At 45.7% G+C, this 17,248-nt stretch overlaps 1 long non-coding RNA gene across 1 annotated transcript in view; it reads right to left on the minus strand.

The window, feature by feature from the left end:
- Nucleotides 1-14,382, minus strand: part of LOC309333281 — a 38,649-nt gene extending 24,267 nt beyond the window's left edge. The window contains exon 1 of the long non-coding RNA XR_014152444.1: nt 14,062-14,382. This is a non-coding gene — a long non-coding RNA (uncharacterized lncRNA). The remainder of the gene's footprint in view (nt 1-14,061) is intronic.
- Nucleotides 14,383-17,248: the final 2,866 nt, after the last annotated feature.

The raw sequence follows: 17,248 nt of genomic DNA on the forward strand, positions 1-17,248 counted from the left end.
GAGCCGATTCCCTCCGGAGCTCGGAGGGAATCCGCCATTAGCCGTTCGCGCTAACCCGGAAGTCTGATGACACTACAGACAGGAAAAGCACGTCTGGGGTTTGCTATATGTACAATCAGGGTCTATTTGATTGGTCATGCAAGAAGCAAACAACAGTTAGCTTAAGTACTTGTGAAGCTGAACTGAATGCACTGTCTTATTCACTTAAGGATTGTGAATGGTTGTTACAATTGTGCAAAGACATGAAAATTCCTGTCAAATGTCCAATCCAGGTTTATCAGGACAACAAAGCATGTTTGGCTTTGCTGAATTCTGAAGGTTGTAAGCAAAGCACGAAGCACTTGCATTTGAAGTTGCAACATGCTAGGGAATGTGTTCAGAAGGGACTCGTAACGGTGTCCTATATGCCAGGTAATGAAATTCATGCTGATTTATTGTCCAAGGTTGCTCCAAGGGATCAACACTGTACCTATGTACAGAAGTTGGGTTTCTACTGATATTGTACCAACACGCTGCCCAGTGATGTTCACAGAAAGGGGGAGGATGTTGGTTTCTGTTTCCCTCACTGAGCAGCAGCTGCAAGTCATGGGACTATGTTTTTATTCCACAGTTCAGATACTGTTGGGTTCCCACGGGAAAGGGAGACGGGATGTGACGTACAGTGGTTTCCTGTTTTCTTTGTTCTGTCGTTCCTTTGTTGGAGTTGCTCTCTGCTCTCACAGAGGCAAGATGTATATTTGTGTGTTCTCGGTATAGCTTAGAAATAAAGATTAGCAACGTAGCCATTCCTGCTTCATCCTTTTGTTTGCGGACACTGGGATTATGCTCTGCTGGGCTCAGGATCAATATGAGCCATATCAGCTCGAGGGCTGGAGCTGAATGAAACTAACAGCTTTATTGGCCGAGGGAGCCGGCATACAGCTTCTGGGTCATGTCGCCAGCATGACTAAACCACTTCTGACGAACCAGAACAGTGCACAGAAACGCTGTTTACCTTCCTTCCGGAGCGGTACCTATTTATCTACTTGCACTTTGATGTGCTTTCGAACTGCTAGCTTGGCAAGAGCAGGGACCGAGCAATGGGAGCTCACTCCGTCGCGGGGATTCGAACCGCCGACCTTCTGATTGGCAAGCCCTAGGCTCTGTGGTTTAACCCACAGTGCCACCCGCGTCCCATTATTGTTATAGATGTGGGTAAAATTAATAAATGTTAGGATTTTAATTAATTGGGACATGGATTAAAGTGCAGAACTGTGCCAGGCAGGGAATTTGTGGGCTGGCTTATGCAAACCAGCCTGGCTGGCTGGAGGAAGAGCAAACCTGTTAGCATTACATAAAGGTGTTGTGGGGCCATTGAGGAGAGGAATCCTTTAGCCTGGGGGGTGAGATGTTACCAAGGTGATGGGGTGTATGTTTGAAGGGTCAGGAAAAGGGAGCTTTGAAGCAGGGATTCCTGGGAAGGAGGAAGTAAGGCTGAGATCCATCTTAGAGACAGAGATGAAAGGTTTCCTGTACTGCTGTGGGCCATGCTGTAAGATCTGAATCCCTTGCATGGAGACTGAAGGTGTAAATAGGAGAACAAACTGTATTTCTTAAAGCACAACAGTCTCCACCATATCTTCTATTCTGCAAAAGGACACAGACCCTGTGTGTCTGCCTGCGGTCCCATGCACTCTTGCCACTGCTTGGTGGAGATAGGGGCACACCAGACTTTTGTAACACTGGTGTCAGAGGTGGGATCTGTGTTTCCTGGCGAGAAGGCCTAGGAGTGACATACACCTAAAGTCAAAATGGAGGGAGGAGAACCAACAACCCTTGAGCTGGAGAGAAAACTAGCAGAGACGGAAAGGGCAGAGGCACAATGGCAGCAGTCTGTGTTCTTGCATGAGCAGCTGCAGCAGGAGAATGAGAAGTGCCACAGTAAGTTCAAATATCTGCAAAAGGAGTACATGGGATACCTCCAAGGAAAGCAAGATGTGACTCCAAATGTGGTGAGGAAAGCAACAACATTCCTTGAGCAGCTCTTATTGGTGGACCAACAGTGGGGTGAGCATGTGAACAAGCAGGTCATTGAAATAAACCAACTGACAGACCAGCACAATAGGATTCTCTTTTTTTAAAAAAAATATGTTTATTTAATTTTACAAAAAAAAGAAAGAATTTCAAAACCACAAAGCCAATCACAAACATACATCAGAATACAAAAAACAAATTAAAAATAAAAACTCCAATTTTTAAATTCATGTTTACATAGCAATCTTTCTTGACTTCCTCCCGCCTCCCTTTTCTTTATTCCTCTTTGTCCACTCATATACATCAACTCCTTACCCTCTTTCAAAACTCATTTCTAATTATTAAAATCACATCTATTATGTCTCCAATCTTTCCTCCTTATGTTTGAACACCTTTAACATATTGTTTACTTTTGACATAATATAACTTTAATCTTTCACCCTTTTTCTATTACATTTTTGCATACTTTTTAACACTGTATCCCTAATGCCATATTATTTTTATATCCAACATCATTTTAATATTCGTAAACTTTGCAGTGTTTCTGCAGATAGTTCTTAAACTTCTTCCAGTCCTCTTCCACCGCTTCTTCTCCCAGGTCTCGATTTCTGCCAGTCATTTCTGCCAATTCCATGCAGTCTATTACTTGGATCTGCCATTCCTCCAAGGTGGGCAAATCTTGTGTCTTCCAATACTTTGCGATGAGTATTCTTGCTGCTGTTGTCGCATACATAAAAAACGTTCTATCTTTCTTTAACACCAATTGGCCGACTATGCCCAAGAGAAAAGCCTCTGGTTTCTTAGGGAAGGTATATTTAAATACCTTTTTCAGTTCATTATATATCATCTCCCAGAAAGCCTTAATCTTCGGGCACGTCCACCAAAGGTGAAAGAATGTGCCTTCAGTTTCTTTACATTTCCAACATTTGTTATCAGGCAAATGGTAAATTTTAGCAAGCTTGACTGGGGTCATGTACCACCTATAGATCATTTTCATAATATTCTCTCTTAAGGCATTACATGCCGTAAATTTCATACCGGTGGTCCACAACTTTTCCCAGTCAGCAAACATAATATCATGACCTATGTCCTGTGCCCATTTAATCATAGCTGATTTAACTGTTTCATCCTGAGTATTCCATTTCAACAGCAAGTTCTTGAAAGAATCTTGAAAGATTCTTGAAAGAATCTTAGTTTTAGGTTCTAACAGTTCTGTTTCCAATTTCGATTTCTCCACCTGGAAGCCCAATTTTTTATCCAAATTATAGGCCTCTCTTATTTGATAATAATGAAGCCAATCTCACACTTTATCTTTTAGTTTCTCGAAACTCTGCAATTTCAATGTATCTCCTTCTTGTTCTAGTATCTCCCAATATTTCGGCCACTTGGCCTCCATATTGAGTCTTTTCAGAGCCTTAGCTTCCAAAGGTGACAACCACCTTGGAGTCTTGCTTTCCAGTAAGTCTTTGTATCTTGTTCAGACATTAAACACCGCTTTCCTGACAATATGATTTTTGAATGCTCTATGAGCTTTAACCTTGTCGTACCATAGATATGCATGCCACCCAAAAGCATTATTAAAACCTTCCAAATCCAAAGTGTCAGTGTTCTCAAGAAGTAGCCAATCTTTCAACCAGCAGAATGCTGCTGATTCATAGTAAAGCTTAATGTCTGGCAGGGCAAACCCTCCTCTTTCCTTTACATCAGTTAGTATTTTAAATTTTATTCTGGGCTTTTTGCCCTGCCAGACAAATTTAGAAATATCTCTCTGCCACCTCTTGAAACAATCCATCTTGTCCACAATCTGCAAAGTTTGAAACAAAAATAACATTTTTGGCAATACATTCATCTTTATAGCTGCAATTCGACCCAACAAGGAAAGCTTCAAATTAGACCAAATTTCTAAATCTTTTTTAACTTCTGACCAACATTTCTCATAATTATCTTTAAATAAATTCAAATTTTTTGCAGTCATGTTAATCCCTAGGTATTTCACTTTCTTGGCCACAGTTAAACCTGTCTCATTCTGAAACCCTTCTTTTTCCTTTGATGTTAAATTTTTCTCTAAAATCTTAGTTTTTAACTTGTTTAATTTAAATCCTGCCACATGACCAAATTCTTGAATCAGTTCTAAAACCCTTTTCATACTAGATTCTGGCTCCTGTAATGTCAAAACCAGGTCATCTGCAAAAGCCTTCAATTTATATTGTTTGGCTCCGACCTGAATTCCTTTGATCAACCGATCCCTTCTAATCATGTTCAACAGCACCTCCAGGACCGAAATAAATAATAATGGAGAGATAGGGCAGCCCTGACGTGTTCCTTTTTCTATCTTAAATTCTTCTGTCACCACATTGTTAACTATCAATTTTGCTTTTTGTTCTGAATAGATTGCATTTATACCATTTTCAAACCCCTGTCCCACTCCCATTCCCTTGAAATTTTTCTTCATAAAGTTCCAAGAAATATTATCAAAGGCCTTCTCTGCATCAACAAAAATTAATACTGCTTTTGTGTTAATATTCGTTTGCAGCAACTCCAAAATATCAATTATGTTCCTTGTATTGTCAGACAGATGTCTGCCTGGTAGAAAGCATGCCTGGTCCTTATGTATCACTTCAGTTAATACTCTTTTTAATCTGTTAGCCAAAATATCTGCAAAAATTTTGTAATCCACATTTAAAAGGGAGATGGGACGGTAGTTCTTAAGTTGTGTCTTTTCAGATTCTGTTTTCGGTATAAGTGTGATGAAAGCTTCTTTCCACGACTCCGGCGCCTTCTTCCCCTCCATAATTTCATTACAGACCTCCTTTAATGGTTGAATTAAGTAGTCTTTCAAAGTCCTGTAGTATTTGGAGGTTAGCCCATCCGGCCCTGGAGATTTGCCCAATTGCATATTCTGAATGGCACCTTCAATCTCCTGTTCTGTAATTTTATAGTTCAACATTATCTTATTTTCTTGAGATATTTTTTGTAATCCATTGGTTCTTAAAAATTGGTCTATATCAGTCTCTTTCTGTGGCCCTTGAGTGTAAAGTTGTTTAAAGTATCTCTGGAAGCACTTTCTGATCTCCACCGGATTCTGAATATTTTTCCCTTCCATCTCAAGATTTGTAATCGTATTTAACTTCTGTCTTTTTTTCAACTGCCACGCTAATAATTTTTCACATTTATTAGCTGACTCGAAAGTCTTTTGTCTCATTTGTTTAATTTTCCACTCTACTTCCTGATTTATCAGTTTCATATATTGTACTTGATATAACTTAATTTCTCTCAGAATCTCTTGTGACTTTGGTTTCGATCTTAATTTCTTCTCTCCCTCTTTTATTTTCTCCAAAATTTTGTCTTTTTCTCATTTTGGGATCTCTTTTTTATTGCATTCTGTTGTATTAAGAACCCTCTCATGACCACCTTGCTTGCATCCTAGATTACTCTTTTTTCAACCGTGGTTTTCAAATTTATTTCAAAATAGTCTCTCAAGGTCTTTTGGGCCTTTTTGACAATCTCTTGATCTCTTAATAAGGTGTCATTCATCTTCCATCTGAAGGAACCGATAGGTGTTAGTTTCATTTCCATCTTTACAGCATTATGGTCGGAGCAAGTTTTGGGGCAGATTTCCACCTTTTTTATCTTAGATGCCAGTCCTCTAGTTATCCATATTTGGTCAATTCTAGTCCAAGTCATTTTGGCTTCAGAAAAAAACGTCCCTTCTCTACCTAGGGGATTTTTGGTTCTCCAAATGTCAATCAAATCCATATTGTCAGTCAGCTCAAAAAAAGTTTTCGGCAGTCTGCCCTCTTTTGTTACAATCTGTTTTTGTGCTTTATCCATATTCGTAGATACCACTCCATTCATGTCTCCCATCATAATGATGTTATTATAATCCATATAATCCAACATTGTCTCATGCAACTTCTTGTAAAATTCCAATTTCCCCTCATTTGGCGCGTAGATTCCTAGGATCAAAAATTTTTCTCCTTGGGTTTGAATTTCAATTGCCAAAATTCTTCCTTGCTCATCTTTAAAAAGAAATTTTGGTGACAGGCTTTCTTTTGCATATATAACAACTCCTCTCTTCTTCACTTTGTCCGATGAGATAAATTATTGACCTAATCTTTTATTCATTAAAACTTTCCTGTGAAGCCTAATCACATGTCCGAGAGTACTGGACAGTACTGGACAGTCCGAGAGTACTGGACAGAGTTTACCATGCTGATCCATAAATTGGGGTGGGACCTGTCTGCGGACCCGATACAAATGCTGTTCGAAGAAGGTTTATCCTCGGCGGTGAAGGATGAACATTCCCGCGCGCCCAGGGCGGAGTCTATGGACCAGCTGACTAAATCCGCGCTTGCCATAGGAGCGTGCCAGGAGGCGAGAGCCTTGGAGAAGCGGGAAGGGAAAGGGGAACGTTGGAGTGAGTTCCGCATTCCAGAGATGCCAGAGCAGCATTCCCCGCCAGTAGAACCGAAGGAGATTGGAACAGCGCGCGCGCGCGGAGTTTCAAACACCAATGAAGGGCGGAAGAAGGAGGGAAAGAGCGCCAAGAAATGTTTCCTCTGCCAACAGCCAGGTCACTTTGCCAGAGTCTGCCCTCAAAGGAAGGGATGGCAAGGAATGGCGGGAGCTGTTGGGGGTGAAGAAGAGGGGGTTAAGGAGCAGGTAAAAGCCAACGCCTGGTTGCCAGCATCGGGGCACAGCAGCCAGGCCAAAGATCAGTGAATGTGCCCAAGCCTGAACCCCCAAGACCAGCGCTTGTCGTAGAGGTGGTGCTAGAGCTACCAAACGGACATCCGCTAAAGATAAAGGTGCTATTGGACTCAGGCAGCTCCTGCAATTTTATGAGCAAGGAGTTTGCAGCTGAACACCAGATACAGACTATCCCTTAAGTAACCCTTTGCAGGTGACAACGATTGATGGGAGGGAACTGTTGGGTGGAGAAGTTAACCAACAAACTGTCCCCATGATAATGAAGGTGGCAAGACACACGGAGGTGATAGCGTTTAATGTGGCCACCCTGGGAGGAGCGCCCATCATATTGGGAATGAGCTGGCTAGCGCTGCATGATCCGCTAGTGGGATGGCACCAGCGGGTAGTTTCCTTTGGGTCAGCACATTGCCTAGCACACTGCAAGGGGGAAGAGGCTCAGGGAGGAGCCCAGGCCACCCTAGCATGGATGGAAGTAGCAGATAAAGGGAAGGTACCACGACAATACGCCGACCTGGGTAACGTCTTCAGCGAAAGAGAAGCAGATAAACTGCCCCCGCATAGACCCTTTGACTGTCAAATTAACCTACTCCCAGGAGCCCAGCTGCCAGTGGGCAAGCTGTACACCATGTCCGACAGGGAGATGCAGGAGTTAAGGGAGGTTTCATCAGGGAGTCACGAGTGATGGGGGGTAGTCCAGTGTTCTTTGTGGACAAAAAAGACACAGATAAACCCAGATTGGTAGTGGATTACCGGGCCGTAAATGCAGTGTCAGAACCCGTAACCTTCCCCATGCCCAGAATCGATGACATTTTGACCCGAGTGAGGAAGGGGAAAATTTTTACCAAACTGGACCTGAGGGGGGCGTATAACCTGATACGAATGAGAAAGGGAGACGAATGGAAAACTACCATGTTCACCCCCTTGGGGGCCTTTGAGTACCTCGTTATGCCCTTCGGTTTACAGGGGGGCTCAGCCTGTTTTCAATCATTCATGAATCACGTCCTGGGACCTTTACTTTACAAAAACTGTGTGGCATTTTTAGATGACGTATTGGTGTACTCAGAGAATGAGGAGCAGCATGTGCGGGACGTAAGAGAGGTACCGAGCAGACTGCAAGCAAACCAGCTGTGGGTGAAACTGGAGAAGTGTCAGTTTCATACCAGAGAGGTGGAATTCCTGGGGTACCGTTTGTCAGACAAGGGATTGGCCATGGATCCCAGCAAAGTTCAAGCGGTACTGGAATGGAAGACACCGAGGACAAAGAAGGACGTGCAAAGGTTCCTGGGGTTCGGGAACTTCTACCGGAAGTTCATCAAGAACTTCGCTCACTTAACGGCGCCCATCACTGATTGTCTCAACAGCAAGAAGAAATTTGTCTGGACGGAAGAGGCGCAGCGAGCGTTCGAAAGGTTAAAGAAGGCGTTCGCGTCGTAAGAACAACTTTTGCACGTGGATCTGCAACAACTGATGAGAGTAGAAACCGATGCATCAGACCGCGCGGTGGGGGCGGTGCTTCTTCAGCCGGGAAAGGATACGTCGGAATGGAGACCGTGTGCCTTCTTCTCGCGGAAACTGAACAAGTCCGAGAGGAACTACACCGTGTATGACCGAGAACTACTCGCCATTCATGAGGCGTTCCGGAGATGGCGACACTTGCTGATTGGAGCGCAGCACAAGGTCCAAGTGTGCACCGACCACAAAAATCTAGAATACTGGAGAACTGCCCGAGTACTGAACCAGAGACAAGTGAGATGGGTCCAGGAGTTCTCCAAATTCCATTTTGAAATTTGCTACGTGCCAGGGCCGGAGAATGTCAGAGCGGACGCTCTCTCTCGAAAACCAGAGTATTTAGAGGGGGAGGGAGCGCCAGAGGAGAGATATATCATCCCTGAGGACCACTGGGTGTGTGGGGCAGCATTGGTGGGGCCGAGAGAACTGGTAGAGGGAACCGAGAACAATGAATACGCCCAAGATAAGCTCAGAGGACTCCGGGGAGGTGGAGAGAACACAGGGGGTTTTGAGGAAAGTAATGGAGCGTTGTATTACAAGGGGGCACTGTACATACCCGAAGGAGAACTGAGGGGGAGGGTACTCAAACAATTGCACGACAGCCCCACAGCGGGGCACTTCGGGAAACACAAAACCATGTGGTTGGTTACCAGGGAGTTTTGGTGGCCCAAGGTGAGGGAAGACGTACGGGAATATGTAAGGGGGTGCGACCGCTGCCAGCGGGCAAAAGGGGAGAGGCTGGCACCGGCGGGGCTACTGGAACCCTTACCCACACCAGAAAGGCCATGGGAGGCAGTATCCATAGATTTTATGATGGATCTGCCAAAATCCAAGGGGAAAACAGCTGTCATGGTGGTGGTAGACCTATTAACCAAGATGTGCCACTTTATAGCCTGCTCGCATGCGGTCACAGCGGAAGAAACCGCCAAGTTGTTTGTAAAACATATTTTTAGGTTGCATGGCGCCCCCTTGAGGGTGGTCTCAGACCGAGGGAAACAATTTACTTCCAGGTTCTGGAGGAAGCTCATGAGCTTACTGCACGTAGAGGTCAATTTTTCAACTGCCCGACACCCAGAAACAAATGGGCAGGCGGAAAGGGCAAACGGTATTCTACAACAATACCTGAGGTGTTATGTTAATGACAGAGAAAATGATTGGGTAGATAAGTTGGCTCTGGCAGAATTTGCCTACAACAACGCGGAGCATGTGTCCACAGGGATGAGTCCATTTCTGGCAAATTATGGGTGTCATCCCAGGGCATTTCCAGGAGAAGGAGGGGAAAGATGGAGTGTCCCGGCAGCAGAACACTTTGTAGAAGAGATGGAAGCGATCCACCGGCAGCTCCAACTTAATTTAGAGAGGGCCAAAGAAGAATACAAGAAGCAAGCAGACAGAAACAGACGGGAAGGTGAAACCATAAGGGTGGGGGACCGGGTGTGGTTATCCACCCAAGGGCTGCCGTTCAAGGGCGGGTGTAAGAAATTGAAACCTAAACGGCTGGGACCATTTGAGGTGATACAACAGGTCAACCCAGTGGCATTCAAACTCAGGTTGCCCAACCACATGAAACTGCACCCAGTATTTCACAGGTCCTTACTGTCGCCGTACCGAGAGGGGCGGGAGTGGGGGGGGACGTGAGAGGGAGGTTACTCAAACACCAATCATAGAAGAAAGGGAACGCAACAATCATGTGGCAGACATCGTCGATTCCAGGTGGAAGGGGAATCAGGTGGAGTATTTGGTAGAATGGGAAGGAGAACCGGAGTCAGAGAACACATGGGTACCGGCAGAAGAGGTCAATGACGAGGTTTTAATAGAAACGTTTCATCAACGGTTCCCAAGGAAACCTCAGCCGGTGACACGGTTCGGGAGGGAACACTTTGGCACCACCGATGAGGAAGAGGAGTTCGAAGGGTTCCCAGAATCAGGGCTGGAAGAGGGAATAGACTCCGATGAGGAGGAGTACTCGGGAAGAAGAGACGGGAGTCAGTGGAGAAAAGTGTTCGAGTCCTCTGACGATGAGGGAGGTTCTTTCCGGGGGTTTCCGTCCTCGCCGCCCGTAGATGAGGGGGCGGGAGGGGGTGAAGGGGGCCCTGGAGGGGAGGTGGATGTCAGGGAACTGCCATCGGAAAGGCAGGCAGTGGAAGGGCTCTCGGACGCTAAGAGAGACTCGGCAGCAGAGGAAGGTACCAGCAGGGGGAGGGAAGGAGCTCAGAGAGAAAGTGAGTCGGAGGGAGGGCTCCGAGAGACTTCTAGTGAAAACAGTGGAGAAGTCTCAGGACCCCCCATAGGTACACCCACTCCTCGCCGGAAACTGTCGCGCCGAGAATCCCAAAGACGCGTTTCCGTTAAGGAACTTTTATGTTGGAGCAGATTCCGCAAACGCCCACTGTCGGATTCTGCCAGCGATTAAGGGAGTCATGTTTAAGGGGCTCCGCTTAAGACAGAGTTTTGAGAACCATGCCCAAGTTCTGAGGGACTAAGCTTTTACGCACAAGCAGCTCATCATCCCATCACACATGTGTTTCCTGTAAACAAATTAAGTCCAATTGCTCCTTTTTTAGTAAATGAAAAACTTTCTTCCTCTTTTCGGGGAAGTTCAAACCATGAATATTCCAACTTAATAGTTGCAGGGACATGTTGGTGTAGATCTATTTTCCTCCTACTGCTCCCAAAAGTTCTTCCTCCTTTGACGGTGGTATCACTTTCTCAGGTTCGTCAAGCCCCAAGGCCTCAATCCCTTTCTGGAGGTCTTCTTCGTAGGCACTCAAAATTTTTTCCTTATCTTCCAGAGATTTCATTTTAACTTTTTTCCCTTTAAAAGTGAAGGATAGCCCCTGAGGGAACTCCCATCTGAAGACAATTCTGTTACTTCTCAATAGTGTCACCAAATCTCCGTAGTTAGATCTGAGTTCTAGTAAGTGTTTCAGGATGTCCTTGTAGAGTTCAATCCTTGAGTCTTTGATCTCTAGAGTCTTCTGGTAATGCGCACTCAGTATCTTATCTCTTTCCTCCTTTGTTCTGAGGGAGATCAGACAGTCTCTCGACTTGATCTTCCTCCCTCCCTTTCCAAGTCTGAATGCGCTTACAATCTTAAAATCTTTATCCTCTTCCAGTGACCAAAATTCTGCAAATTCCCGTGTCAAATAATCAATTAAATCCTCCTTTTCAAGTTCTGGTACCGACCTAATCCTAATATTATTTTCCTTATTTTTCAATTCTATCATAGACAGAAGTGCCTGATGTTCACCAATCTGTTTACGCATAGGTTTAATTTCTTCTTGCACAGCCTCTACTTTCTGTTTAGCCTCCTCAGCCGTTTTACGATTTAATGTGGTGTCTTCCAATAATTTCCCAATGGATTGAGAATTTAAACTAACTTGCTGGGTCAAATTATTAATGCTAGCTGTATTTTGGTCAATTTTGGTTGATTGATCAGACAGTTGCTTACTTACTCCATCCAATTTTTCAAGAATTTTATTCAGCAGTGAATTAAAGTCCCCTCCTGTGGCCATTCCTTCAAACCTGGTTTGTTCTAAATCTTCCTCTTGTGCCACAGGTACCGTGGGAACAGATGATCTGCGTAACTGTGAAATTATACTGGGCTGCTGCTGTGTTTTGGCTTTAGCTGATCTTGTCTTCCCACTCATCCCACTTCTGTCTATGAGCCAAGGTCGGTCCCACGGTCTGCCTTTCTCATGGAAAATCCCCAAGTCCAGAGATGGAAAAATCCCCCAGTAGTTGTATAGCTTCAATAGTCCACTAGAGGGACACTTTGTTTATCTTCAAAAGTTACAATTCATAGACTTCCGGAGGCGGTGCCTCCGACAATGGCGGATTCCCTCTGATCCAGAGGGAGACAGCTCCACAGAAACTGGGTCTTACCGCTGCAGCGAAGCGGGGACCCTCTCAAAAATCGCAGGCGGAAGAAGCCTGCGACCGTGGGACTCGGCGGGCACCGTTTGCGCCCCCCCCCGTTTAGCAAAGGGACCCTATTAAGGGCTCCGGAGTGAGACGGGGGTTGACGTGGTGCTGAGAGTCAATCGCTACTTCTGCGGAGCGAAGCTGCATAGCCGATGTCGGAGAGCGCTGTCCTTTTTCCTGTGACAATTCGGACTTTAAACAACAACCCGTGAGTAGGATAATTGAAACTTTTGGACTTAAAAAAACATCTTTGAATTTGAACCGAGACGGGAAGGTGTAAACAGGAAGTCCGCCTCCCGTTCCTTGTATAAAGAATAAAGCAAAGATCTTATAAGCTAAAAGCCGGGTAAATTGACAGCTGGGAATTTCCTGCATTTTTAATCATCAACCCCCCCCCCCCAGCCAGCAGGAGGAAAGGGGGAGAAATTTGACTTTTAAATCCTGCTGAGAGTGTGTTAAGAAAGCAAGCTTCCATTGTCCCTAATCTGGGGACGGAATGACAGGAAAGAAACCGTCGGTGATGACTACAATTTGATTATAGAAAAATTGACAGATAGAACTGGGAAAGGGGGGAAAATAATTCTAACGCTCCCTTCTGCCTGTTTGTTTTACGTTGAAAGGAAACAAAATATCTGAGAATTGAAAGTAACTTTTTCCTTGTTGGTTACATTTTAAAAATGGATGTCAAAAAGTAACTACACCCCCTAGAGGAAGCCAGCCAGGGTGTTTGTTACAATCTACAAAGAGAACACTGTAACTGGGAAAAACAGACCGTGGGACTAGCTCCCTGACCTTGACAAAATGACTAGAAAGGAAGTTTTATCTACCCTGGACAAAATATATGATGTACTGCTCCAGCTGGATGAGAAAGTATCTCGGATGAATCAACAGATGGTCTATATAACAGCTGCAGTCAGCAAGGAGGTGCCAAGGGGAAATGCAGTCACAGAAACTGCACAACAACTTACTCAGGAAGTTGACTTAACAGAGCAAGGGCAAGGGCAGAGAAAGATGGAAGAGGCTGTGAATGCACCTCAAAAGATAAAGAGACTTCAAGTCCCACATGACCAAAAGTTGCAACATTGGGAAATGGAACTTGGAGGACACTGGCTAAATTTTGGATTTAAGAAAAGTGTTATCTTTGGTGGGACTGTGAAACAGGTGGAAGATCATTTCTGGAATAACTGCTTTCTGGATTACAAACTAAATGATGGGGAGTGCATCACCGGGGAATGGGACAACTGGATGAAAGGAAATGAAAAATATTACTACACGGAACTCCCCAGAGATTGGCTCCCCAAAGAGAAAGAAAAAAAACTGCAAAAGAACCCAACGGGGAACAAGGATGTATGCAACTACAAACAGAAACAAGAAAACCCGCAGAGGGGGCTTAGAAGTGACCTGAGGGCCTCAGACATTAGAACACTGGACTGAGGATGATATAATGATATAAGGACTGACATTATCCGGAACCAGAAAAAAGGACGTTGGATAAATTTAGTATGAGAAATGCTTTTTGTAATAAACCTATATTTATGGAATTAGTGTAATACTAATGAAATATTAAGAGATGCTGGAAAGGAATAATTGGCTTTAGCAGAAAAGTCAAAATGGTGTATGTTTAATAATTTTCAAGATCAAGAGGATAAGATAGGGATTAATGAGATTAATATAAAAAATGAAGAGGTTTGAGTAATAAGGCTCAATTTGCTGAATAATTTTCTAAATGGAATACAAAGAGGGAGGTGGGAGGAAATCAGTGTTGTTGATATGCAGTGTCCCGTGCACAGCGGAATAATGAGGAATACGTGCACATAGTCTAAGTTGCTTTATTTACCTTTCAAAGCTGGTAGATTACAGAAAAACATCTTGCCTCTCTCCTCTAAAGCACGGAGAGAACAACACACTGAACTGCAAAGAACAGTGAAAAACAGGAAACCAGTGTACGTCACATCCAGTCTCCCTTTCCCGTGGGAAAACCCAACAGCACAGACTGTGGAATGTAAACATTGTCTTGTGACAAGCATTTCGCTGCACAGTGAAGAGAGCAGAAACCAACATCCTCCCCCTTTCTGTGAACATCACTGGGCAGCGTGTTCGTACAATATCAGTACAAACCCAACTTCTGCACATAGGTACAGTGTTGATCCCTTGATACAATCTTGGACAATACATCAGCAGGAATTTCATTACCTGGCATATAGGACACCGTTACGAGTCCCTTCTGAATACGCTCCCTAGCATGTTGCAACTTCAATTGCAAGTGCTTCGTGCTTTGCTTACAACCTTCAGAATTCAGCAAAGCCAAACATGCTTCGTTGTCCTGGTAAACCTGGTGTGATGGGATAGTGAGCTGCTTGTGCGTAAAAGCTTGATCCCTCTGGGGTTTGGCTGGTCATCCAAACCGATGCACTAACGGAGCCCCCAAAGCATGACTCCGTCAGTCGCTGGTAGAATCTGACAGTGGGCGTCTACGGAATTTACGCCAACATAAAAGCTCTTTGACAGACATGCGCTTTCGAGACTCTCTGCGTGACAGTTTCCGGCGAAGGGTGGACGTTCCCAACGGGGGTCCCGTTACCTCTCCACTACTCTCACTGGAAGCATCCCAGAGCCTCCCCTCCGCTGTGACTCCTGCACTCCCCCTGCTGGTTCCCTCTTCTACTGCAGATTCTCTCCTATTCTCCTGTAGCCTGTCCACCACCTGTCTCTCCGATGGCAGTTCCCTGACATCCACCTCCCCCCCAGGGCCCCCTTCACCCCCTCCCGCCTCCTCTCCCACTGGCGGTGAGGGCGGAAAGCCCCTGAAGGAACTCTCCTCGTCATCCGAGGATTCTAACACTTCCGGCCACGGCGTACCGTCTCTCTCCCCGTCTTCCTCTTCTTCGTCGGAGTCGGCTTCTTCACCCACCCCTGACTCTGGGAACCCTTCAAACTCTCCTTCCTCATCGGTGGTCCCAAAGTGTTCCCTTCTAAATCGAGCCACGGGTTGCGGTTTTCTTGGGAAACGCTGATGAAATGTTTCTATTAAAACCTCGTCATTGACTACCTCTGCTGGTACCCAAGTGTTTTCCGACTCTGCTTCCCCCTCCCATTCTACCAGATATTCCACCTGATTTCCCTTCCACCTGGAATCAATGATTCCTGCCACGTTCATGTCGCGCTCTCTCTCTTCTATCACGGGCATTTGGGTGGCCTCTCTCTCACGCTCCCCCCACTCGTGTCCCTCTCGGTACGGCGACAGTAATGACCTGTGAAATACTGGGTGTAATTTCATGTGACTGGGCAGCCTGAGTTTGAATGCCACTGGGTTGACCTGCTGTATGACCTCAAAGGGTCCCAATCTTTTGGGCCTCAATTTCTTACTCCCGCCCTTGAACGGTAGCCCTTGGGTGGACAACCACACCCGGTCCCCCACCCTTATAGTTTCACCTTCCCTCCTATTTCTGTCTGCTTGCTTCTTATATTCTTCCTTGGCTTTCTCTAAGTTAAGTTGAAGCTGACGGTGGATCGCCTCCATCTCTTCAAAAAAATATTCCGCCGCCGGCACGCTCCACCTCTCCCCTCCCTCTCCTGGGAATGCCCGGGGGTGACACCCATAATTTGCCAGGAAGGGACTCATCCCTGTGGACACGTTCTCCGCGTTGTTGTAGGCAAATTCTGCTAGAGGTAACTTATCCACCCAATCATTTTCTCTGTCCTTTACATAACACCTCAAGTATTGTTGTAAAACCCCATTTGCCCTTTCCGCTTGCCCATTGGTTTCTGGGTGCCGGGCAGTTGAGAAATTGAGTTCTACGTGCAGTAAGCTCATAAGTTTCCTCCAGAACCTGGAAGTAAATTGTTTCCCTCTGTCGCTGACCACCCTCAAGGGGGCGCCATGCAACTTGAAAATATGTTCTACAAACAACTTGGCGGTTTCCTCCGCTGTGACTGCATGTGAACAAGCTATAAAATGACACATCTTGGTTAATTGATCTACCACCACCATGACAGCTGTTTTGCCTTTGGATTTTGGCAGGTCCGTCATAAAATCTATGGATACTGCCTCCCATGGCCTTTCAGGCGTGGGTAAGGGTTGTAATAGCCCCGCTGGCGCCACCCTCTCTCCTTTCGCTCGCTGGCACCTGTCGCAACCCCTGACATATTCCCGTACGTCCTCCCTCACCTTGGGCCACCAAAACTCCCTGGTAACCAACCACATGGTTTTGTGCTGTCCAAAATGTCCCGCTGTGGGGCTGTCATGCAACTGCTTGAGTACTCTGCCCCTCAGTTCCCCATCGGGTATGTACAGTGCCCCTTTGTAATACAACGCCCCGTTCTTTTCTTCGAACCCCCCTGTGTTCTCCTCTGTCCTCCGGAGCTCTCTGAGTTTCTCTTGGGCGTATTCATCGTTCTCCGTACCCTCTATCAGTTCCCTCTGCCCCACCAATGCCGCCCCACACACCCAGCGGTCTTCAGGGATTACATGCCTTGCCTCAGGCGCTCCCTCCCCCTCTAAGTACTCAGGTTTCCTGGAAAGAGCGTCCGCCCTCACGTTCTCGGAGCCGGGCACGTAACGAATCTCAAAGTGGAATTTGGAGAACTCCTGGGCCCATCTCACTTGTCTCTGGTTCAGCACTCGGGCTGTTCTCCAGTATTCCAGATTTTTGTGGTCAGTTCGGACTTGAACCTTGTGCTGCGCCCCAATCAGCAAGTGCCGCCATTTCCGGAATGCTTCATGAATGGCGAGCAGTTCTCGGTCGTACACTGTGTAGTTCCTCTCTGATTTGTTCAACTTCCGCGAGAAGAATGCACACGGTCTCCATTCAGACGTATCTTTTCCCGGCTGGAGAAGAACGGCCCCCACCGCTCGGTCTGACGCGTCAGTCTCCACTCTCATTGGTTGTTGTAGATCCACGTGCAAGAGTTGCTCTTCCGACGCAAACGCCTGCTTTAAGCGTTCGAACGCTTGTTGCGCTTCTCCCGTCCAAACAAATTTCTTTTTGCTACTAAGACAATCCGTGATGGGCGCTGTTAAATGGGCAAAGTTTTTGATGAACTTCCTATAGAAGTTTCCGAAGCCCAGGAACCTTTGCACGTCCTTCTTGGT

This window comes from Podarcis erhardii, assembly GCF_964252035.2.
Source record: "Podarcis erhardii genome assembly, chromosome: W".
NCBI lineage: Eukaryota > Metazoa > Chordata > Lepidosauria > Squamata > Lacertidae > Podarcis > Podarcis erhardii.